The sequence below is a fragment of the Pipistrellus hanaki genome (assembly GCF_964339955.1).
Source record: "Pipistrellus hanaki genome assembly, chromosome: 3".
Taxonomy (NCBI): Eukaryota; Metazoa; Chordata; class Mammalia; order Chiroptera; family Vespertilionidae; genus Pipistrellus; species Pipistrellus hanaki.
The window spans coordinates 85,711,378-85,734,147 of record NC_140505.1 but is presented as its reverse complement, the minus strand read 5'-3'; the positions used below and the strand labels follow the sequence as shown (position 1 = coordinate 85,734,147).

The following is a 22,770-nucleotide window of genomic DNA, read 5'->3' as shown; positions in this document are numbered from 1 at the left end:
TGTCCTTGAGGATCTGAGGCCCAGTTTACCTCTGGTATGGTCTTGTTTTTCCATTGCTACCAAGTCAAACACTAAAATAATTCCAGGATTTGAGGACTCAAGTTCATAAAGATCATTTTTGTTTGTATTCTAATAATTGTGCTTTCCTGATGAGCTTCCTTATTATGTTTAACATTCAACTGGCATATTGGTAAGGAAATGGTGATGGTGGGGGGAGGTTCCCAAAGAAGATTGTTGCTGAAAGCTTCTGACTTAGTACTCAAAGGTTTGGAAATCTCTGCATGTGTACAAAGGCTTAATGGGATTAACTGGAATGGAACACTTCGATTGCTACTCAGCAAATATTCTACTCAAATCTCTAATACTAAAATAATCATGTGTTTTGATTCAGTTTTCAGAAATCAAAAGGCATTATTGGGTGACTCAAATGCCATGGGGTAAAAATAACACAGAGACTCTTCACAATTCAGTATGTTTTCATCATTTTAAAATTATTAAATGACTGGAAGACACACACACACACACACACACACGTATGCACTACTTAGTTTGTTGGTGTTATATTTTCCCACTGTTGGGCCATTTCATTCAAAGTAAGATTGACCTGATGTCCACATATAGCTGGCTTTGCCTTTAGAGGACATATTACTGAAGTGGTTCTCAAACTTCAGTATGTATTAGAAGTCCCCTGGAGGCCTGGTTAAAGCACAGATCACTATGCCCTACCCTCAGAGTTTCTGAGTCAGTAATTCTGGGGTGGGGCCTAAGAATTTGCATTTGTAGCAAGTTCTCATGTTAGAGATTCCCAAAACTTGTTGGTTCATGGTACTCTCAATGTCTCAGTAACTTCTCATTGTGGCCTTGTAAGACTGCAAGACTTACCTGGTAACCCTATTCCTATGTTGAAAGAAGTATTTAAAAGTTCTGTTTATTAAATAGCTAGATAAAAGCAACTTAAAAAGCATTTATGTCCTAAAAAAGTAGGTATTCAAAAATAATAATACCCCTAAATTGAAAGAATGTTTTAATTTTTTTACTAGAGGTCCAGTGCCAGATTCATGCACCGGGGTCCCTTGGCCTGGCCTGCTCCTTCTTATAATTTGGGACCCCTTGGGAGATGTCAGACTGCCGATTTTGGCCCAATCCCTGTAGGCCAAGCCAAGGGACCTCACCGGTGCATGAATCCATGCACCTGGCCTCCAGTATGCACATAAGATCTTTGGTTAATCTCTTTCCATCCCTCCTTCCCCCTCTTCTCTCTGAGATTCATCACTTGTTCCATGTTTCCATGCCTGTGCATTGAGCATCTGCCACCTGGTGGTCAGTGCACATCATAGCTACTGATCAAACAGTCAAATGGCTGAACAGCCTCTTAGGCTTTTATACATATAGATTAATAACTAATTACTTAATAATGGATATTGTAAAACTTCTCAAACCTTGGAATCTGGATGTTACTACCCTCACTTTCTGTCTCACATCGATTTTCAACATAGCACTTGCTTTTATCATAGCGACTGTTGACCCAGGTTCACAAAGATAAGGCATCAGAGAAAGACATATTGTTGAGAAGAACTCTTGTTGAAACTGCCAGTTACCTTGAACCAGTGCTTTGCTTGGTGTCTGACAGATGTCCAGTGTCACTGTGAGTTTCTTGAAATTGTAAATACTCTGTGGTACCCCCTGAGTTTGCTACGGGGCACTAGGCATTTTGGGAGCTGGGTATCAAGTGTTGTTGATGTTGCTGGTTTAAAGATTTCACTCTGAGAACCACTGTATGAATGTCTCAAGTAGTTCACAAGTCATGTATTTCTGACCTTTCTCTCATTTTTCTTTGATAATACTTAATAGCTTTAAAATGTGGAAAGCAAAAAATACAGAAAAAAATTTACAAATTTACCATCAATGATTTTTTTTAAAAAAATCTGTAGCAGAAGAACTGAATAAGGAAGGAAGCAGAGAATGAAGAAAGATGCTACAAAATAGCTGTAAGGTTTGAAGTTAAAAGCACTTAACTGCTGTGTGTAGTTGTTATGCAGCACTTAGAATGCAATTTTTTCCCTTAGTGGCACTTTTCAGACTTAACTAATCAAACCTGGCAATCCCAGTGAGCTGAGTAATGACTAGTTTACTCACTTTACACACAATAACTGATATAAATTTAGGTGACTTGCCTTAGGCCAAAGAGAGCTTAATTTGTTGGAGGCAGAAAGCTAAAACCTAGGTTATCAGAAACTAGTCTATCATTTCACTTCAGATTTCCTGAAGCTTCATAGTTAATTTTCACAAAAATCTTGTAGAGTGGGGGAATATCAAGTAGTCTCATTTGATTAACAATAAATCCACAGCATTTATGGAAGTGTGCAAGGGAGAGGAGTCATTAAAGCATTCGAGAGAGCCCCGAGTGAAAGAATGTGGACAGCAAGATGAGTAAAAAAAAATGAGCCATAGAAAAAGGAAGGCTGGTGGTTACCTTTGGGAATAATGGGCTGGATCCCTGTATCCTTTTGAGATTTCCTCAAAAAAATCAAAATTAAAAGCCCCTTGAGGACAAAGGGACAGAAAAATCACTTTAGTACAAGAAAATCAGGCAATAGTTAATAGTACTCCCTTTTGAGGGGTAGACATTGAACTTCTGCTTGATGCAAGCACTACAGGTGCTCCTTGACATGCTGGCCAATGTGTGATTTTCCAATGCTTCACAATACACACTCAATACTTTGAATTCTGAATTCTGATATTTTACTGGGCTAACAATATGCAGTGTTATATTGTCTCATGATGCTGGGCAGCAACAGGGAGGTAATTTTGCTGAACTGTAGGCTAATGTAAATGTTCTGAGCACATTTAAGGTATGAAAGGCCAAACAGTGATGTCCTGTAGGTTAGGTGTGTTAATCGCATTTTCACTGAATGGTATTTTTAATCTACCAGTTGGGTTTATAGCGACACTAGTGGCCTGGTGCACAAAATTCATGCACATTAAAAGGGAATTAATTACAGTAAATATCGTAATATTACTATTTGCCCTTTCTCTATAATAGAAGTGTCAGAGATGAAAGAAAATTAGTAAAATGTATATGAAAATCTCCCTTCTTTCAGAGTCTGGGGCATGCCACAGGACCCAGCATCAAGTTCCCACCCACTCGTGTGCGCCTTGAAATTGTGCGAGACCCAGACCTAACAGGCCCCACCCCTGTCAAGCCCTGCCAGGTAGGGGGCGTGGCCTCAGGTCCCCTAGGATGGCCTCAGGATGACCATTTGCATATTAGCTTTTTATTATATAGGATAACCCCATTATAAGTTGAGGAGTCTCTGTACTTCATTGGTAATCAATAGCTAATAAATTAAAAAGAGCCTATTTAGGTACAAACCACAAAGCAAGTTTTTCAATGAGATACTTAATTTTAAGTCACACATGTGTAAATAAATAGCCCTACATATATTTGATGTATCCACAATGCTCAAACAGTGCACTGTGTATTTAGCAAGTGTTTAACCTACATTGCTGAGGTGCCTGCAGTATTATTGCAGGATTCTGGAGGAAAAGAAAGAAGACAAATGGTTATAAATTGAGTAACTGCTTTTTATGTCTGTCCTGGAGTCTGAGAGTTAATATACTAATCAGTGCTGTAAATGATTGAGCAGAGTATGCTCACTAAGATGACACTGAACTATAAGGTTGTTAAAGCTCAGGCATATAAAAAATTTAGATAAATGCTGCTGGTTCTGGAGTCATAATGAATAGTCTGCAATTTGAATCCCAGCCTTGCTACTTCTGGCCCTATCACCAAAGCCATTCTTTAAACTTTCAATTTCCTAACTCATGGGTCTGCATAGAACTTAAAAGTGCTAACATATGTGAGTGCATGCTCTAAGTTTTTTATTATGCTCCCTTCGAGACAAGATGATGCTGGGGTGCAAAATACAATTTAACTCCCCGGACCTGTTCCTCCTCTGATTCCTCACTCATAATGCTGGCTCTCAAATGCATATGCCTACAGGGTGGTAAAGCTGAATAAGTGGGCATGTGTGCATTGAGGGAGTCCACAGGCTGCAAAGCTGTAGGCCACATTCCAGTCTAAAGAGAGACCCTCTGCCACCACTTGTGTGCCTGGTCCTGAGCTTTGTCGCAGTGGTGTCTTGCACAGAGTGCTGTGCAGTGAGAGGCTGGGGCCTGCTGTCCTGCCTGAATATCTTCACTCCCTTCTGCACCTGAGTCACAATTCCAGGGCCTGGGCTGCCCACTCATTATCACTTCAACCCACTGCTATTGGGATGATCTCTCCTCATGTCTCACCCTTGAGATAAATCATCCTGTATAGTTCTGGAGGGGGGAGGGGGGGATTTCCTGGGACCCAAGACTTCTAGTGTAAAAACTGGAATGATAAATCACCCTATACAGGGTCAACTTCAATGTTATCTCTCTCTCTTTTTTTTTTTTTAATATATTTTATTGATTTTACACAGAGAGGAATTGAGAGGGACAGAGAGTTAGAAACGTCGATGAGAGAGAAACATCGACCAGCTGCCTCTTGCACACCCCCAGTGGGGATGTGCCCGCAACCAAGGTACATGCCCTTGACCGGAATCGAACCCGGGACCTTTCAGTCCGCAAGCCGACGCTCTATCCACTGAGCCAAACTGGTCCCGGTGAATGTTATCTCTTTTAAACTAATCTTTTTCTTTCTTCTTTATATGCCACAGCATACCTCTATTTTAGCCCTACTCAGGTGATAGAATTCTTTCCCAGGTGTTTCTTTTCCCTCATCAGATTACCGAACCTCTTATAGTTGTGCCTGGTTTGGGCTTTATACATTAGGCGAACTTTTGTAACCTTTCTTGAACTGAATTTAGTTAATAATTCAGATACAAAATGAGTAATGGCTGACACTGGACATTATAATGGACTAAAAAACCTGTTCTAGCAGAGATAGTGTAATTCATGAATCAACATGGATAATAGGATATAGGCTGAGATTTCAGTAAAAGAGAATTCCATGTATCAAAAAGCAGCCTTTGACTTTTTAAAAAATCCTCACCCAAGGATATTTTTCCATTGATCTTTAGAGAGAGTATGGAAGGGAGGGAGAAGTGGGAAAGACAGAGAGAAAGAGAAACATTGATGTGAGAGAGACACATCCAATGATTGCCTCCTGTATTAGGGCCAGGGATTGAACCTGCAACCAAGGTATGTGCCCTTGACAGGAATTGAACCCATGACCCTTCGGTCGGAGGGCCGATACTCTAAGTACTGGGCCAAACCAGTCAGGGTCAAAAATAAGTGTTTGCCTGGAAGAATGGGGGTGGGGGATGGCAGTAGGTATAGCTTGCAAAGGAGGTTGTGAAATCTCCACTCTCAACATTGTCCCACCATCCATATGTTTCAGTTTAAGATGAAGATTTCCTGACATAAGGGCTGGACAAAATAATGTTGGAGGCAATGTTCAGACGGGTGTTGAGAGGGCAGGAATCTGGGCACAACAGTGTCTCCATGATACCCAGTGGGCCAAGATGAGTATTTGCCATATTTCCCTCAGAGGTGTTGCAACTACTTTTTTAAACCAAGGTAATATCTGAGTACTGGCTTATTCCTGCTCCAGTTGTGATTTTGAGGTTTGAAAGTCAGAATGGTGAAGTAAGATCAAGAGTAGCAAATGATATTACATTACTGTTGAGTCTTTTCCCAGAGAAGGATTTATGTGGGGAAACTAAGACTCAGTGAGTTACCATTTGCTACAGTCTTCACTGAAATCTTTCTTCCATCATGTGGACTGACCATCTGCTCATAAAAACTGCTAATGCACTTCCAGAATTCATAAATCCTTCCTAAATTCTTGCTTATCTTTGAGATGCCTCAGGCAACTGCTCCTTTCTCCACAGCAGCCAGAGCAGCCACAACAGCTGCAGCTGTGGGATTCACCAGGCCTGGTCTCTGCTCCAGATCTGGCAGCAGGCAACAATGGTTGAGCCGCTCTCCAAAAAGGCTTGCAAATTGTAAACCCATGAAGGCTTAACTCCAAGGGGACAACAAAGAGAACTGCCTTTGAATGTGAGCTCTGTGTGAGACCACAGAGGCCTCTGGCACCTGGCTTGTCCTCAGGGCCCAGGCAATCTGCAGGGAAAGTTACAAGCTGCTGAGGGAATGTTTTCACAGGTTTTCCAAACAAAGGGTTCTTTCTTCAAACCTCATGCAACTCTTTTCTGATTGCTAACTAACCAGACCTAGTACCTAGTGAAAAACAGGCCGTTTCTCTGAATAGAAAGTGGTGTGTGTGTGTGTGTGTGTGTGTGTGTGTGTTTGCCAAGTGGCTGATGTGCATTTAATGTTTTTGTGTGTATGGTTTTTGAGGAGGCAAAGGCATGAAGCTCTGTTTTCAGGTTTGACAAGATGGTGAGGGAACTATCGCAAGACATCCCATCTGTCCTAGTAATTTTTTCTGTGCATACATTCTTGCAGCTGGTTTATATACTGAGTATATTTCATGTTTTGGCTTAAGTCACCCCGGTCTTCCCTAAAATTATTTCAATCCTCACCTTAGGGTTTGTTTCAGTCTGTGTCCTGTTTTCTTCCTGGAGTCCATATTTACCATCTGTCTTAAATCACTGCTCTGTTTACTTTCCCACCCAGGAACCTTCCCTCTGCCGGTCCCAGGCCTTTGTGTTTAGTGTGAGTGCACTTACATGAAAGCCCCCTCCGCTCAGAAACCCCTACAGGCTGCTGGCGAATTGTGCTAATGGCTGATTCACCGCTTGGTGTCTGCTTCCACCTGGTCAAAGCCTGCCGGAGCCCGGAGCCGGGGGAAGCGGGACTTTTTGGAATTGTTGCAGCAGCCTATAAAATTCCACCTCTATTAACCCTGTTTTTTCATTACTTACTAGTAGTGTTGTAATTTTCACAATTCAGTATCTCAGAGTTTTAAGAGATTGTATTTTGTTTATTTTATTCACAATATAGTGTTTATTGTGAGATGACCTATCAATTAAATCTTTACCTTACTGATCAATATTTCTTATTTGTGTTGATCTTGGCCTTTTTGGTTATGAGAGGCTGGGGCGGAGGGGGGGAGGGGAGTTTGAGGCAGGGAGAGGGGATAGCTCTTCACAGGCGGGACATGTACCGGAACTGCAGAAATCTTGTATTCAAATTTATAAAACTGTGGTGTGAACTATAGGAATTAGGCAATCTCAAAAATAAGTTCTTCATTAGATTTTTAATTTAATAGTATAACAGTGTGTTTTAAGGCATATAAATTAAGAAAAACATAAAATAAATTCTAGGATGACTTTATCCACAGAGTATTATCAAGTTGTTGCTTGTCAACCAAACTGAGTTTTTTTTGTCCATTTAGTCCTTATTTTATAAAAGCAGCTGAATTTTAACTTCAAATAATAACTTTAAATTAGATGTACTTTCACTTATTTTTTTACCAATAATTTTTTCAATAATTTGAAATCTCTAATATATAAATTGAATGGTTCATTTCAAAATAATATGCTTCTATAAAGAAATGTGTGGGAGCCCTAGCCATTTTGGCTCCATGAATAGAGCATCAACCCATGGACTGAAGAGTCCCAGATTCAGTTCTGGTCAAGGGCAAGTACCTTGGTTGCCGGCTCCATCCCTGGCCCTGATTAGGGCATGAGCAGGAAGCAAGCAATCAATGTGTCTCTCTCACATTGAAGTCTCTCTCTCTGCCCCTGCCTCTGCCTCTCCCTCTCCATTCTACTCTCTATAAAAATCGATGAAAAAATACATTCTGGTGAGGAGTAACAACAACAAAAAGAAATGTGTGGGAAGTGATTCCCAGAGGCAGCCCCAGTCCGAAGACCCAGTCCACCAGGATCTCTGCAGCCTTCTGTTTTCCATGAGCACTCATGTACTCTTCATGTCTTTGTGCCTGCTTTTATGTTCTCTTCATCTGAAATGACTCCTCCTTTCCACCACCTTCCCACCTGGTGAAATTCTTCATATCCTTAAAACCAAGTTAAATTATATTTTTCATTTGTAACTTCCCTCCCCACTTCACCTAACAGATTAGAAAATCTTCTATGTTCAGCTTTACTGTCTATCACATGTTCAGTCGCACACACCCGTGTTTGTATAGGTAGCATCTGACTATTTCTGAGGTTGAACTTGGAGCTCCTCTTGGGTTAGGGCAGTGTTGTGTTTGCAGTGTTCTCACACTCACTCTGTCGCAGTCCCTAATACAGCTCCCGGCCCTTAGGAGAGAGCGTTGAGTTGACAGCTGTTGCTTGTGGTGCTCATCAGGGTAAAAGTGGGAGTTTGGGAAGAATCCACATTTTCTCCTTAGTGTCTCCATTTGCGTCCAGCATCCTCCTTTCTTTAGCCATCTCCATAGTCATATTCAACTTAATGTAATTTTAAGGCCCTGCATTATGTTTTAAAGGATATTTGAAATGTAAATGCTGCATATAGCGCTGATTTTGTTTCAAGTATAGTTGTCCTGTACAAACAGAAATGTATTATGTGTGAACTTTTAAAATGTATCCAAAAACTAAATAAATAAAATGTATCCGGGTTGTTTTCAGTTTTGTTTTATGACAGCAATATAAAATCACTATCCTTGAAGAACCAAGGTTAAAACTATGTATTAACCCTCAGTGCATTGTCTGAACTATTATCCTCACATAAGTCTTTTAACAGCTTTCCTTAGATCCTCAGAATTGCAGATAAATGCTGGGCAATTTAGAACAAGCTGGATAACGTCTATCAAATATTTTTTATTTAGTATCAGATTTAATTAAATTAATCCGTGTTCTATTTTCAGAAATGAAATTCTGTGGTAATCCCAAAGTAGAAATTAGATCACTCCCTCCTCTTTCTCAAACCAGAGATCAACTCAGTTAATTCAATCTTGGAGAAAGTTGACTTATGAACAAATAAGAATTATAACAGTTAGACTCAGGCAGTGCTTCTTATTAATAATGCCGTTCTGTGGCATTATTCACTACCAAAGAGGAATTTTGAACATTTTGCTGATTGCTAAAAATCTCAAATGGCTGAGAATTTTTAGGCCTTTGTCATTTTATGTTTTATGGGCAGCACATATATTTAGCTTCTTCCTTCTTTATTCTTATTATAGAGAACTGTGAAGATAAAAATAAAATAAAAACCCAATAGAAATGAACATTAAATGTGCTGTGGAGAAAGACAGCAGGAGGAACTTCTAGAAGTGTTCTGTAATTTATGAATGCATGTAAATTTTTAAAAATCAAACATAATTTGCCCTAACCAAGTGTCTCAATTGGTTGGAGCACCATCCTGTACATCAAAAAGTTGCAGGTTTGATTCCCAGTCAAGATACATACCTAGGTTGCAGGTTCAGTTCCAGTCAGGGTATGTATGAGAGGCAGCCAATTCATCTCTCTTGCTCTTTCTCTGTCTCACTCTCTCTGTGTGTATCTATCTCTCCCTTCTTCTCTCTCTAAAAATCAAAGAACATATCGTCAGGGGAGGAGAAGAATCAAAGATAACTTGTCATTAATATAATTTATAGCAGGAATTAAATAAAAAGAACACATTGAATACCTTTAAGCATCAAACACATGTGAGATGATGCAAGAAAACAAGTGAAAGTTTGAGCTCCAGAAGTTCACAGGTTAGTGGGAGGGCAGCCCCACATGTGGATGAGTAGTGTCACGTACTATAGAGGTGTGATGAGGTAAACGACATGAGGACATAGAAGCAAGGACAGCTTTTGTGACAGGGTCCTGAGCATAGAAGGGCCTGGAACTTGGTTTAATGTTGTTTTTGCTGTCCTGAGATTATTAATAATATTAATAATATTTTATTGTGATCAAATATACATAGAATTGGCCATCTTAACTATTTATAAGTGTACAGTTCATTAACGTTAAGTATATTCACTTTGTTGTTCAACCATCACCATTATCCATCTCCAGAACTCTTTTCTTCTTGCAAAACTGAAATTCTGTAGAAGAGTACATTAAATAACTCCTCCTTCTTTCTTCCCTACTTTCTATCTGTATGAATTTGACTACCCATATGAGTAGAACCACGGAGTATTTGTTCTTTTTGTGACTCATTTATTTCACTCAGCACAAGGTCTCCAAACATATCAATATAGTATTGTAGTTGTGTCAGAATTTCTTTCCTTTCTAAAGCTGAATACTACTCCATGTATGAATACATATAGCACATTGAATTTATCCATTTAGCCATCAGGAGACACTTGGGTTGCTTCCACCTTTTGGCTTCTATGAACAATGATGCTATTGTTCATAATAATAAGACTGAAATTATTAGTAATATTTAAGAAGGGGGCCTGCACTTTTCATTTTACCCTGGAACTATAATTTATATAGCCAGTCATGTGGGTGTGGGGAGTAGCTAGGTCAGAGTGAGCTGGAACTCCAAGGAGGAGTTGGGTTGGCCAAGCACAGGAACAGAACAATTTAGAGGGACCAGCCTGGACTTGACCCAGTGGGTGGGGATTGGTGTGCTGAAGAACATTAAGGACATATACCAAAGACAAATTGATGAATCTTTGCTCCAAGATCAGTTCCCAGTCCTAATTAAATCACAAAAGTTGATAATGTTATCATTCAGCCTTCAGTGGGTAAAGTTTGGAAACAATATGCTAAGTGAAATAAATCAGTCACAGAAGGACAAATGCTGTTTGATTCCACTTATATGAGGTACCTATGGTAATGAACTTTTGCATTACAACATTGTGAAAATACTTAAAGCCACTGAATTGTACATTTAAAATGAGTAATGTTATACATTTTATCTAACATGCATTTTATCACAATTTTTAAAAGGTTGACGAGTATTTTTATTTCAATAACCTATGTGCTAAGGAGGAAGTTAACTACTTTAATGGATGTGAAGACTTGTGAATCCATCTAACTCCATTGATATTCATGGAAAATTTTTGTTTGTTCTTGCAGTTTCTGTAATAACTTATTCTGTGTTCACTTTATTGATGGCAAACATTTTTAATATAAAAATCCCATTATTTTATCTGTGTTGTTAATCTTAGATAAGATTAGTGATAGTATAATTTATTGGAACCAGAACCTGGGTAGCCATCTGTTTTTGAAAGATATTTTTAAAAACATATATCTTATTGATTTTTTACAGAGAGGAAGGGAGAGGGATAGAGAGTTAGAAACATCAATGAGAGAGAAACATCAATCAGCTGCCTCCTGCACACCCCCATTGGGAATGTGCCTGCAATTAAGGTTCATTCCCTTGTCTGGAATCAATCCTAGGTCCCTTCAGTCTTTAGGCTGATGCTCTATCCACTGAGCCAAACCAGTTAGGGCTTGAAAGATATATATTTTTTAATCCATTAATTTTTTAAGGGATCTTAACATTTATAGCCAATACTCATGCTCTACAACCAGTTAATAATAATCTAGAACCAACTAGTACTCATGGTTTGGAGCCTAAAAGAATAATTACAGATTTTGTCCCTGAATTTCAGGTAGATTCATGACCCTAAGAAAACTCATTCCCTTTTTGTTTTTAATTAACCACTAAGTGTGTTCCATCATATATTCTTCATCTGGTCTGTCAGTTATGGGATTTGTTCATTCATTTGGTTTACATTTTACTGCCCATTATGCAGTAGGCACTGTTATAGCCATTGAAGATAAATCAGTATACAAAACAGAATAAAATATCTCTGCCTCATGGAGCTTTTCTTCCAGGGACAGATGATGTTAAACCAAATAAATGAGCGAATTGTGGTAGACAGTGAAACTTACTGTGGAGGAAAGAATTAAAGCAGGAACAGGTCTGATTGTAACTTTTTGATAAGGTACTACAGGAATATGATTTAAAAGTAGTCTCCTGCTCATCAGTGTTTCAATCTGTAACCTTGCAGCTGTCTTATTTTCATACTGGATCATTCCATTCTTCCCTCCTCTGCAGTCTCAGCCTGGAGCTGTGATGTACTTCATGGTGATCATGTCCCCATTCTGGAAAGTGATTTTGAGGTTTCTTATTCCTATTTTCATATTCAGCTCCTAGCGTCTACATAGCACTCTGTATACAATAGGCATGGTAAACACATACCTGTTATATTTTAAAAATTAGGGAAGGAACACTCTCTGTATTTTTCCTATTCCCTTATTATTGGGTTACCCAAGTTCCAGGTTTACCTTTAAGTTTTCATTGTAAATAAATTATCTTACAGGCATTCTGAGTTTTTTCAGTGCCATATTGTTTAGCATAACCAAGCATGGATTGATGTGAACTCATAAGTATTTATCATTTAATATCAAAATCTCAAAGTCAAGTTTCAAGAATATAGATCTTGATGTGTGCTCCTCCCAGACAACTAAATTAAAGGTGTGAAATGTTGCAATAATGCCATCTTGAAGTTATATAGTACCCCAGCTACATTAAGGTATTTCCAGAATTTCTTAAAATCTTTTACCTGGCAGAGAGAATAAACACGTTGCTGAGTCAGACAAGAGATGAAAAATGGACATCATAGTGTAAGAATTGGCATAGGCCTCAGAATTAGAGATAGTGGAGTGAGACATAGATTTGAATATAGACATGGCGACTTCTGTATAACTTTCAATACCATTTAAATCTGAGCTTCGGCATCCTCATCTTAAATGGGGATAAAATGAGATTGTGTATGTGTGTGTGTGTGTGTGTGTGTGTGTGTGTGTGTGTGTGTATTTAATGTAGTCTGCTCAGTAGTCTGTTTTCATCTTTTGTCTTTCTCTTGGAAAGAATCACTTCCTTGATTTACCTGACTCAGTAGGCTGAGAACTTCCTGATGGAAAGAGTCATGCCTTTTTTATCCTTGTCACCAGCATATTTCCTGGGCTAGTAATTTTCCAATGAAGCTTCGTTTTAAGAAAACCAAAGTTAAATTTAATTTTGAAGACGTTTTTATGGAAGGTGTTTCTTATTTATGGTTCTGTGGCATTCTTCCCAGCAAGGGCAGCACTGCCCTCCTGTTCTGGAAGAGTCTTCAATGATAACCAGTTACCCAGCACAGCAGTGAGTGGAGAAGCCTCAAGGGACAGGTTTCTTCTGGTCTTGGATAGCTCTGTGGCCTACTGCCCCTCACAAATGTCATTGTGCCATCTCAGTAGTCATACTGAATTTTTGTCCTGAAAATAAATGCTCCTTTATCTCCTCATTGCTCAGCCTAACAAGTGGCACATTTGGTAGGAACAGGATGAACAATATTCAAGAGGCCAGCAATGGAGGGAGGAGGCTTAGAAGTGATGAGGACGGGGATGTCTCTACTTTGCTCTCCCTTCCCCAAGTGGTATGTTAGTACAACTCAGCACATGCCACTAAGACAGTGAACTTGGGAGATGGGAGCTGTCTTTTCATTCTCATTCTGTGGGCTATGATGGATGGCATATGGTCAAATATTACCAACCATATTCTTCATCCCAAGAAACTATATGGTCTATCTGTGATTTTTAGATGCCTTAAATTCAAATACTTTAGGGAAATATCATAATACTCTATCTTCCTTTGAAGACACCTAGAAAGTGAGATTTCTCTATTTCTTGTAGTCTTCTATTCCCTTAGCTCTTCAATTATATCTCACCTAGAAAGCATCCACATCTCTAAGTTGTGAAACTGACTTTAAATCTGATGAGCATTATTATTTCCAAGCATCATGGCTCCATACTCTGACTATGCCATGGCCAACAGAACAGGCTGCCATCAGATTTGTTATAAAGGAAAATCATGGTATCTTACTAAGTGAATGGTGGTCCGTGATGTCCGAAAGGTTGGCGACCGCTGGCTTAGAGGTTACCTAGAGGACATTGTGTGGAGAGTTGTCTGAGAGTTGAAACAGAAGATGAATCTTTATTGGTTTTATTTGATTTTATAAAACTACAGTTAATGTTAACCTTTGTGGGGTTAAGGTGGGCTAGGAAGAACAAAGACCATGCTTCAAGAATGAAGCATGACTATAAGAAAGCAGAAATTTGTGTGCTGAGGAAGAACATGGTCTTTTTAAGGAAGAGTCCTGTAAGTGAAAGCAAGATTCCATTAAAGACTAGTAAGCTCAGATCTAGGTGCCCCCACTCCCCCCGGTTTTTTTTTTTTTCTTTTCTATTCCTGGATTCTCTAATGCACTCATCACTTCTGAGCTGGGTTAAGCATTTTCTAGTTCTCTAAATATGTTCTTCCTAGGGAGAAGTGGATTGTGTGTCTTGGGGAAAAACTACAGTTAGAATCTAATGATTCCAAAGGATTTAAACAAGGTTTAGTTTCCCCGGAACTAGCCTCTTTCCTGATTGCTATGCACATTTTTCGTATGAGTTCAGTAGCTCCCAAATCTCTTGACAGTAAAGGCCCTCTTGAAATTCAAATATGTGTGGTGATTTAAAGCTTATCCTATTTGTTTAAAAAATATATACAATGTACAGCATGGGAGTTGTTTGGTCTTAACTGCCATAGCAGGAGAAGAGAGAGAAGGGGGCGGGGGAGGGAAATAATGGTAAAGAAAATCTGGAATTTACTAAAAGCCTAAGGTTTGTAATATGTCCTGAAGTCTCTGAAGGCTGCAGCTGGCTAAGGCAGTTATCACTCTGTGTTGACAGTCCTGTGTTTGGATTACTAGGAGCATTATAGTAGAGTAGCTAATCTTTTGCTGCTTGCCTGTGTTAAATATGATTAACAATTTTAAAACTCAGATACATTAGCAAATGCCTTACAGTGCCAGAAATCTCATGGCCACCTATGTTTCATAACAAAATGAGAAGCAAGTCCAGGAGCCCAGGATTGACTCCTGAACAATTTAGGTAAGTCTGCCCCCAAGTCTGGTTTTAAAGTTGGTTTCAGTCAAGTCATGCAGGGCTCGTGTTATGAAGAATGTACTTTTGGTGTGTGAGGTTATAAGTAGATGGTTTCATTATAGTTTTAAAATCTACTATAAGTCTGGCTTGCCCTGAAATTTTAAAGTGAACTTAGAGGAGATACCAGATTTTTAAAATGTTATTACATAATCCAAATGCTTTATAGTAACCCTGAATAAAAGTCAAAACTGTAGGCTACAAAAGAAATCGAATTAGGCAATGATAGGTGGCATAATCTTCAAAACCATGGAAAAAATCCATTTTAGAAAGTGACCATTCTGGCTGCCTTGTAACGTTTTTTCTGTGACGAGGGTTTTCTTCCAAACTGCAGCTTCATTGCTGATGGCCGTTAGCATCACAGTTAAAGCAGTGTTTTCCTGCTCAGAAATAAAGATGACACCATTGAAAATACACACTAATGTAGATTTTATGTTTTCAGGTCAATGATTAGTAGACAATAGCGGTAAAAGGAAAATGCATGCATAGAATTAGGATGGGTAACCTGAAGAATAGTCAGGGCAGTTTCCAAGAGGCAAATCCATTCTTGTAGAATGGTTGTGAGCACAATGCATGAAATTGGCATCACATCAGCAGGTAGTTTATACTTTCTGCCTCACTGTTGACTTTTTCTGGTCTGTAGCTGCTGAGTGCCAGGACTTCACATACCTTCTCTACTACAAAAGCCAGAGTAGGTTCCTTTCCTTGGCGACAGAAACCATAAGCCAGTCCCCAAAGCATCAGATTTGTAAGAAAGAGGTTGTAAACACAGTTATTCTTATACCGCATGATTTTGTTTTCTCAATTTTTCTGGTTGTTTTTTTTTTTTTTTTTTTTTTTTTTTTTTATGACAGTGTAATCCAGAAGTTAACAAATTTTGGAATTTTGCAAATATTGAAATAGAAATTCTATACGTACAGAGGAACATCCACATAGATAAGGCTGTGCTGACATTTGCAAACTGCACCTGATGTGGAATTCAGATCTTATCATGTGAATTCCATGAAAAGCTATTATTAATCTTCTGGTTCATTTTCAGAGCCCTCATGCTGCAGATGTGTGTTAGACTTTTCTTATATAATCTTTTAAAGAAAGTTAAAAAAACATCAGGGTCAATAATCCAAGTAGCCAAGCCAATTACCTTGATTTGCTTCGTAGTATGAATATATCAGAGGTGGGGATAGGTTGCCTCTATCTAAAAACACAGTGGCTTCACCAAACTTGCCATTTTAAACAACACTCACTAAAGCAAAGTGAAAATTTATAATTTTATAATGAAAGGTAATATTTTCCCCAGAAAAAGAAAGGGTACTAAATACAGTAGCATTTATATGACAGATTGACATATCTCTTTAGATATGTTAAATACTAGAAAAGGAACTTATGGAGAGTTTGCTTTTAGAGCAAAATGAGAATGTGGGTTTGTTTTGTTTTCAACATTACCTGGAAGGGTCGCTGCTGAAATTATTTTGAACGCATACATAGTATCCACTAGTTGCAACTTGAAAACAGTTCCATGACACTGAAGACTGGGAAGTCACAGAGCCCGCATTGTGCACATCTTCCCTGCTTGTACCTGTTTGCAAGGCCCCTGAAGATGAGTACCTGTCTCTGCTTGCTTATGCTCTGGGTGCATGTGCACACAAGCAACTCAAGACCCAAATCTGAACATGTGACATTTTCATTGCCTTAAGTAGGAGTAACTCAACAGTAGGAGGTGGTATTTGTTTTCTGCTTAAAATGGGATAGGAAAAAAAGGCATACTCCAAATACCTGTGTGCATGCTAGAGTGACAGTCTGTCACCTACAGCAAGTAAATGAATTGCATTCATGCCAACTAATTTTTTCATTTGTGAGTTTGTATAGTCATTAATTTGTCCATCTATTCTACCATACTTCCCAGGATATAAAACTACTGGAGGGAACAGGAGGGACAGGTCTATCAGCTCCTGCTTTAGAATCCCTGCTAGACTGTCTCAGACGATGAATGGTTGATTAGATGCTAGCAGCACCTGGGTTAAAGCTTAACCTAAGTACCATGTACACATAACATTATGTCATGTATGTTGAAGTGTTTTAAACTAAATTACAAATGAGTACTGCAAACAGGTATTCATGCAGATAATTGAATTGTGATTAATCAGGTCAATGTTTTAAATGTAGTCATAATCACTGATATTTTAAAACTCTAACTATGGAACAAAAAGTAATGTATTGAATGTTCCCAGCATTTTATATATATTAACCCATTTAATTTTCAAAACAACCCCAAGAAGGAGCTCAAGTAACTTGTCCAAGCTCATGTAGCTTGTATGAGCAGAGTCAAGATTAGAACCCAGACTTATGAATGTGAAGTACAATTTTTTCACTACAGAAAAGAGAGAACATACTCTTATCCATGATGCCATACTGCCCTTATCAGCTATGTAATACTGCTCTTAACTTGCTCTTCAACAGATTCTGTTGAATCAAATAATCTGCATGTTGTTCTTTGAATTGCTCTTTCCTTGATGTGCAGTGTTCCTCTGTGGAATCCCTGTTTCCTCGATGTTTACTCTACAGAGCTGATGAGAAAGTGTTAATAGTCAGGCCTTGCTCTTTGAAAACAATAAAAAAAAAATGACCAAGGAGCCATATTCATTGTGTCTAGGATCCTTCCTATGGTACTCTGTCAAAGGTCATGTGGCTGTTGCAGATTCCCAGGGTTGGCTGTTAAAGTTTCACACCCATTCTGTGAGGCTGGCCTCTACTTGCATGCGGTCATTAGAGAGATGTTCTTTAATTTTTTAAAAATATATTTTATTAATTTTTTACAGAGAGGAAGGGAGAGGGATAGAGTTAGAAACATCGATGAGAGAGAATCATCAATCAGCTGCTCTTGCACACCCCCTACTGGGGACGTGCCCGCAACCAGGCTGATGCTTTATCCACTGAGCCAAACCAGTTTCTGTAAGATGTTCTTTAATTTAAAAGGAAGGGACAAAGGATTGAAAAATCAGTCTAATGCTCAAGGATTATAATACTGAGGAAAGCAGAGCAGTCCTAATTATCATTGCTGCTCTTGGTTTATGAACTTGCTTTGCATATGTGCCTGAGCATGGATGTTGCTTGTGATGCTTAACTGACTTTTAATGCCTAGAGTTTGATTTTTTTTTTAAAACGGGAAGCTTCAGATGCCATGCCATTTGCTTTGCCATCTAGTATAATCCTTGAAAGCATTTTTGTCCCAAAAATGGGTGGTATTTTTTTTGTTTGTTTGTTTTTTGTTTTTTTGAGCACAGATTTGCCCAGGCACATGAGTGTTGAGCTATTGACCATAAAAAATGTACAGGCTGAGTTAGGCAGGTTTCTGGCACCTTCAAGTTGGTGATTGTGGGCAAACCTATCACATACATTTGGGTAGGTCACTGAGCAACTGTAGATGTCCTGGTTCAAAGAAGATAAGTGCCAATCTGAGAGTAGACTTCAAATCCTGAGGTCCCTACCAAGTTCTCCTTCCACTCCTCAGTATTTTCCTTTTTCTGTCATAAATTTACACCCTGCCTACAACTTGTCTTCTTTATGTAGTCCTTAATCACTGAGAATCTGGTGTCTATCACCAATATTGTACAATAGCTTTCTTGTAGCTTTATATATATTGGAAATGGCTGCTTAGTATTGTATTGTTTGACCATACCATAATTTATTTATGGGTTCCCTATTGTGGCATTTATATAGTTATCAATCTTTTGTTATTACAAATAATGCTGTAATGAAAATGTATATTTTTGTATATCTGTCAACAAATATCTCCAGGAAAATTCCACAAGATGGGATTTTCTTTGGCTCATTTCCCTTGACTCTCATATATGTGCCTCTAGTGTTACAGAAGATTGGAGAAAAACCAAACAAAGCTTAGAGAAATTGAGTGGCACTTTATTATTATGCCAGCAGACTCAGAGAAAAAAAAAGTATTTCAAATTCTGAGCAATAACATGGAAGAAGCTGTCCCTTTTTATATCTTTCTAGTTCTTTGTCTCCAAATATGGGGTTTTCCAGTCCTCTATGCAAGTTCTTAAAGAGCCTCATGTGCTGGGGTTTTGAGACCTCAACCAAAGGTCTAGCCTGGCACCAGCACAGATAACTTCATCTGGGGATGGTTTGTGGCCTCTCTAAAATGGCAGTAAACAGGTCTTGCAGGACCAGACAATTAAAGGGGGAGTGACTAGATTCAGATTGCTAACCCCCCAAAATGTCTCTTTTCCCCCATCACTAGCACCCTTCCTTTTTAAAATTCTCTTCTCCAAGTTTGACCCTTCATAACTTCTTGCTAAAATTATTGCAGTAGCCTTCTAAGTGGATCAATCTGCCTTCCATATCCTTTATTATTAATCCTAAACATGGTTTCTAGATCTCACTGCTCAGATTATGTTACGCCTGTGCTCAAACTGCCCCAAGGGTTCACGAGTGCTGGTTGAACTTACTGTTAACTTTCCACACCTGCTCCCAGCATTGAGGCCATACCACAGTATGGTTCCCCCCACCACTGTCTTTTGAGTCTCATGCCTTGTGATCCCCTCATGTCCCCTCTACTTTAGCACAACCAGATGGTTTACTATTTCCCAAGCCTGCCTTGCTCCTATGTTATAGAGATCATTCTTTTTTTAATATTTTGTTAATCCCCATCTAAGGATATTTTTTCGATTCCATTGATTTTTAGTGAGAGAGTGGGAGGGAGGAAAGTAAGGAAGGACAGAGACAGTTGGGGGGGAGGGGAGAGAGAGAGAGAGAGAAAGAGAGAGAGAGAGAGAGAGAGAGAGAGAGAGAGAGAGAGAGAGAGAGAGAGATGGATTGGCTGCCTCCTCATGTACCTAACCCAGGGTTGGGATCAAACCTGGAACCCAGCTACATGCCCTTGACTGGGAATCTAACTCATGACCCTTTGGTTCAGAAGCTGATGCTTTAACCACTGAACACTGGCCAGAGCAGACCTCATTCTTCACTCTAGTAATGTCCTCTTTGGAGTGCTCTCCTTCTCATCCTGCCTATGCAAATCCTTTCCTAACTTAATGCTAGCCCCTAGTCATGTTTTCTTGTCTACTCTCACTCCCCAAACTTGATGTAATCTTTGCCTCAAGCCCCCGCTGCACTCTTCTATCCCCTGCTAGTCACATCTTGTGTTTTAGATTATAATCACTGTGCCCTGGTGAACTGGCTGCTGGAGAGCGGGACACATGCAGCTTCCGAGGTGTCTAGTAGGATGCCGTGAACGTTATAGGAGTAAAACATATTTCTTAGGTTAGATCTTCACACTTGCTAAATTCTCTTACCCTAATTGGGTACACTGCTTCACGTTAAAGAGAAGAGATCATACACCTGAAGCCATTATAAAAAGTAGATAACTTTCCAGTGCATTTAGTCAAGAACACATAAGTGCATTGGTCATGGGGTTGTATGTGGGATGGGAGCAGGAAGTCATGTCACTCACCTTTCCTCAGCCCGGGCCCACAGCTGCCTCCTCACAGCCTTCGCGGAGTAGGTCCCACTGGATCTGGAAAACTTACTTCTTGGCAGACACAGCAAGTGAGACCTTTCATTCCCATTTAGGAAAAATCTAACAATCCACGTACTTCCATTAAAGGGTTTTTACAAACATCCTGTTGGTTAGTTAACTCATACTGATTGTCAGCTGGATGACATTCTCAGGGGAGAAAGGAGGAAGGGGAGGAGTTGGGGCTGTAGAGGCTGGATCAAATCAGGGTTCCTAAACAAAATATCCTCTTTTCAGTGACCCAGAAATCTCTCCCTAAAAATCTCAAACTCACATTTGAGGAGCCAGGAAGAACACAGAGATAGTCTCCAACTTGTCTCTGATTTTCCAATTTGAATCTCAGGTTTCTCACAATAATCTTACACTCCTTCCTTTAAAGTGAATAATTCTCTCCTAGTTCAAGGTCTCATTCATTCACTTACTCAACAATTTCCAACAGTGTCACTGCCCTTACTAGGCTCACAACTAATGGCCAATGACAGTTCAGGATTCCATTGCAAGAATGTGGAAGATGAACTGAAGTTTCAAACTTCTCCCAGCCTCTCTGACCTTTGTTTACTGCATATTTCCTCACTGAATGTTCACAAAATCAAAATGTTAGTTACTGTTATTCTCAGCACCCACTTTACATCTTGCACATTATTTCCAGCATCCTTTCACCTTTAATTCTCCTTCTCACAGCCTGTGGCATTTAGTTTGGTGCCATCATTTGCCAGATTAAATAGTTAACTAATTTAATACTAGAGACCTGATGCACGAAGTTTACCTCAGCCCTTTCAGCACCAGCTTCGTCCGGAAGGTCATCTGGAATGTCATTCAGAAGGTCATTCAGCTGTCTGGGCTAATTAGCATATTAACTTTTTATTATTATACTAGAGGCCCGGTGCATGATATTTGTGCACGGGGGTGTGTGTTTCTCAGCCTAGCCTGTACCCTCTCCAATCTAGGACCCCTCGAGGATGTCCTACTTCCCGTTTAGGCCCAATCCCAGTAGGACATCCCTCTCACATATGTCAATTAGCGTATTCTTACATATTCTTAAACGGGAAGTAGGACATCCCTCTCACAAGCCAGGGCTGCTGGCTCCCAACTGCTTGCCTGCCTGCCTTCCTGATTACCCCTAACCACTTCTGCCTGCCAGTCCGATCACCCCCTAACCACTCCCTTGCCAGACTGATTGATGCCCAACTGCTCCCCTGCCAGCCTGTTTTCCCCTAACTGCCCTTCCCTGCAGGTCCGATTGATCCTACCTTCCCTCCTCTGCTGGCCTGGTCACCCCTAACTGCCCTCCCCTGCAGGCCTGGTCCCTCCCAACTGCTCTCCCATGCTGGCCTGATCTCCCACAACTGCCCTCCCTTGCAGACCTGGTTCCTCCCAACTTCCCTCCCCTGCTGGCCATCTTGTGGCAGCCATCTTGTGTGTTGGAGTGATAGTCAATTTGCATATCACTCTTTTATTAGATAGGATTAGATAGAATAGAGGTCTGGTGCCCAGGTGGGGGCCAGTTGGTTTGCCCTGAAGAGTGTCCTAAATCAGGGTGGGGGTTCCCTTGGGGTTTGAGGCAGCCTGGATGAAGGGTCTATGATGATTTGCAGGATGGCCACGCCCCCTAGCAACCCAATCTGAGGCCCTGTTATCTGGGATTTATTTATCTTCTATAATTGATACTTGGTATCCTTCAGTGGAGCCAAGCCTCCTGCTTGCTCTGTGACCACAACCATTTTTGTTAGAATTTATTTATCTTTTGTAATTGAAACTTTGTAGCCTCGAGTGGAGGCCAAGGCAGGCCAGGGTTGCAGAAGCTTGGCTTCCTCCATTGCTGGGGGCAACTCAAGTCTCCTGCTTTCTCCAGCTCAGTGGCTGCCGCAATTTTTGTTGGGATTTATTTATCTTCTATAATTGAAACTTTTTAGCCTTGAGTGGAAGCCTGTGCTGGCCAGGGTGTGCAGAAAGCTTGGCTTTCTCCATTGCTGGGGAAACCCAAACCTCCTGCTCACTCCATGGCTTCGGCCATCTTGGTTGGGATAATTTGCATACTTGCTCCTGATTGGCTGGTGGGTATGGCTTGTGGGTGTAGCAGAGGTATGGTCAATTTGCATATTACTCTTTTATTAGATAAGACTAGAGGCTCGGTGCATGAAAATTCATGCACTGGAGTGGGGGGTCCCTCAGCCTGGACTGCCCCCTCTCACAGTCCAGGAGCCCTCAGGGGCAGGAGGCAACCCGGTTATCAAGGGAAGGCAATGCCCCATCACACCTCTGCTGCTGCCACTGCTGCCAGCACAAGCCTTAGCCGGCCTTGGTTACCTGAGTCTTGGGCAGCTGCTATCTGAGGCTTGTCTGTGCCTCGGGCCAGCCCTGGTTGGCTGGGGGGGCTGAGAGGACTGGGTGACTCCAGATGCA

At 40.2% G+C, this 22,770-nt stretch overlaps 1 protein-coding gene across 2 annotated transcripts in view; it reads left to right on the top strand.

Annotated features, from left to right (window-relative positions):
• Positions 1-22,770, top strand: part of STARD13 (StAR related lipid transfer domain containing 13) — a 241,330-nt gene that overhangs the window by 99,264 nt on the left and 119,296 nt on the right. The window lies entirely within an intron of this gene.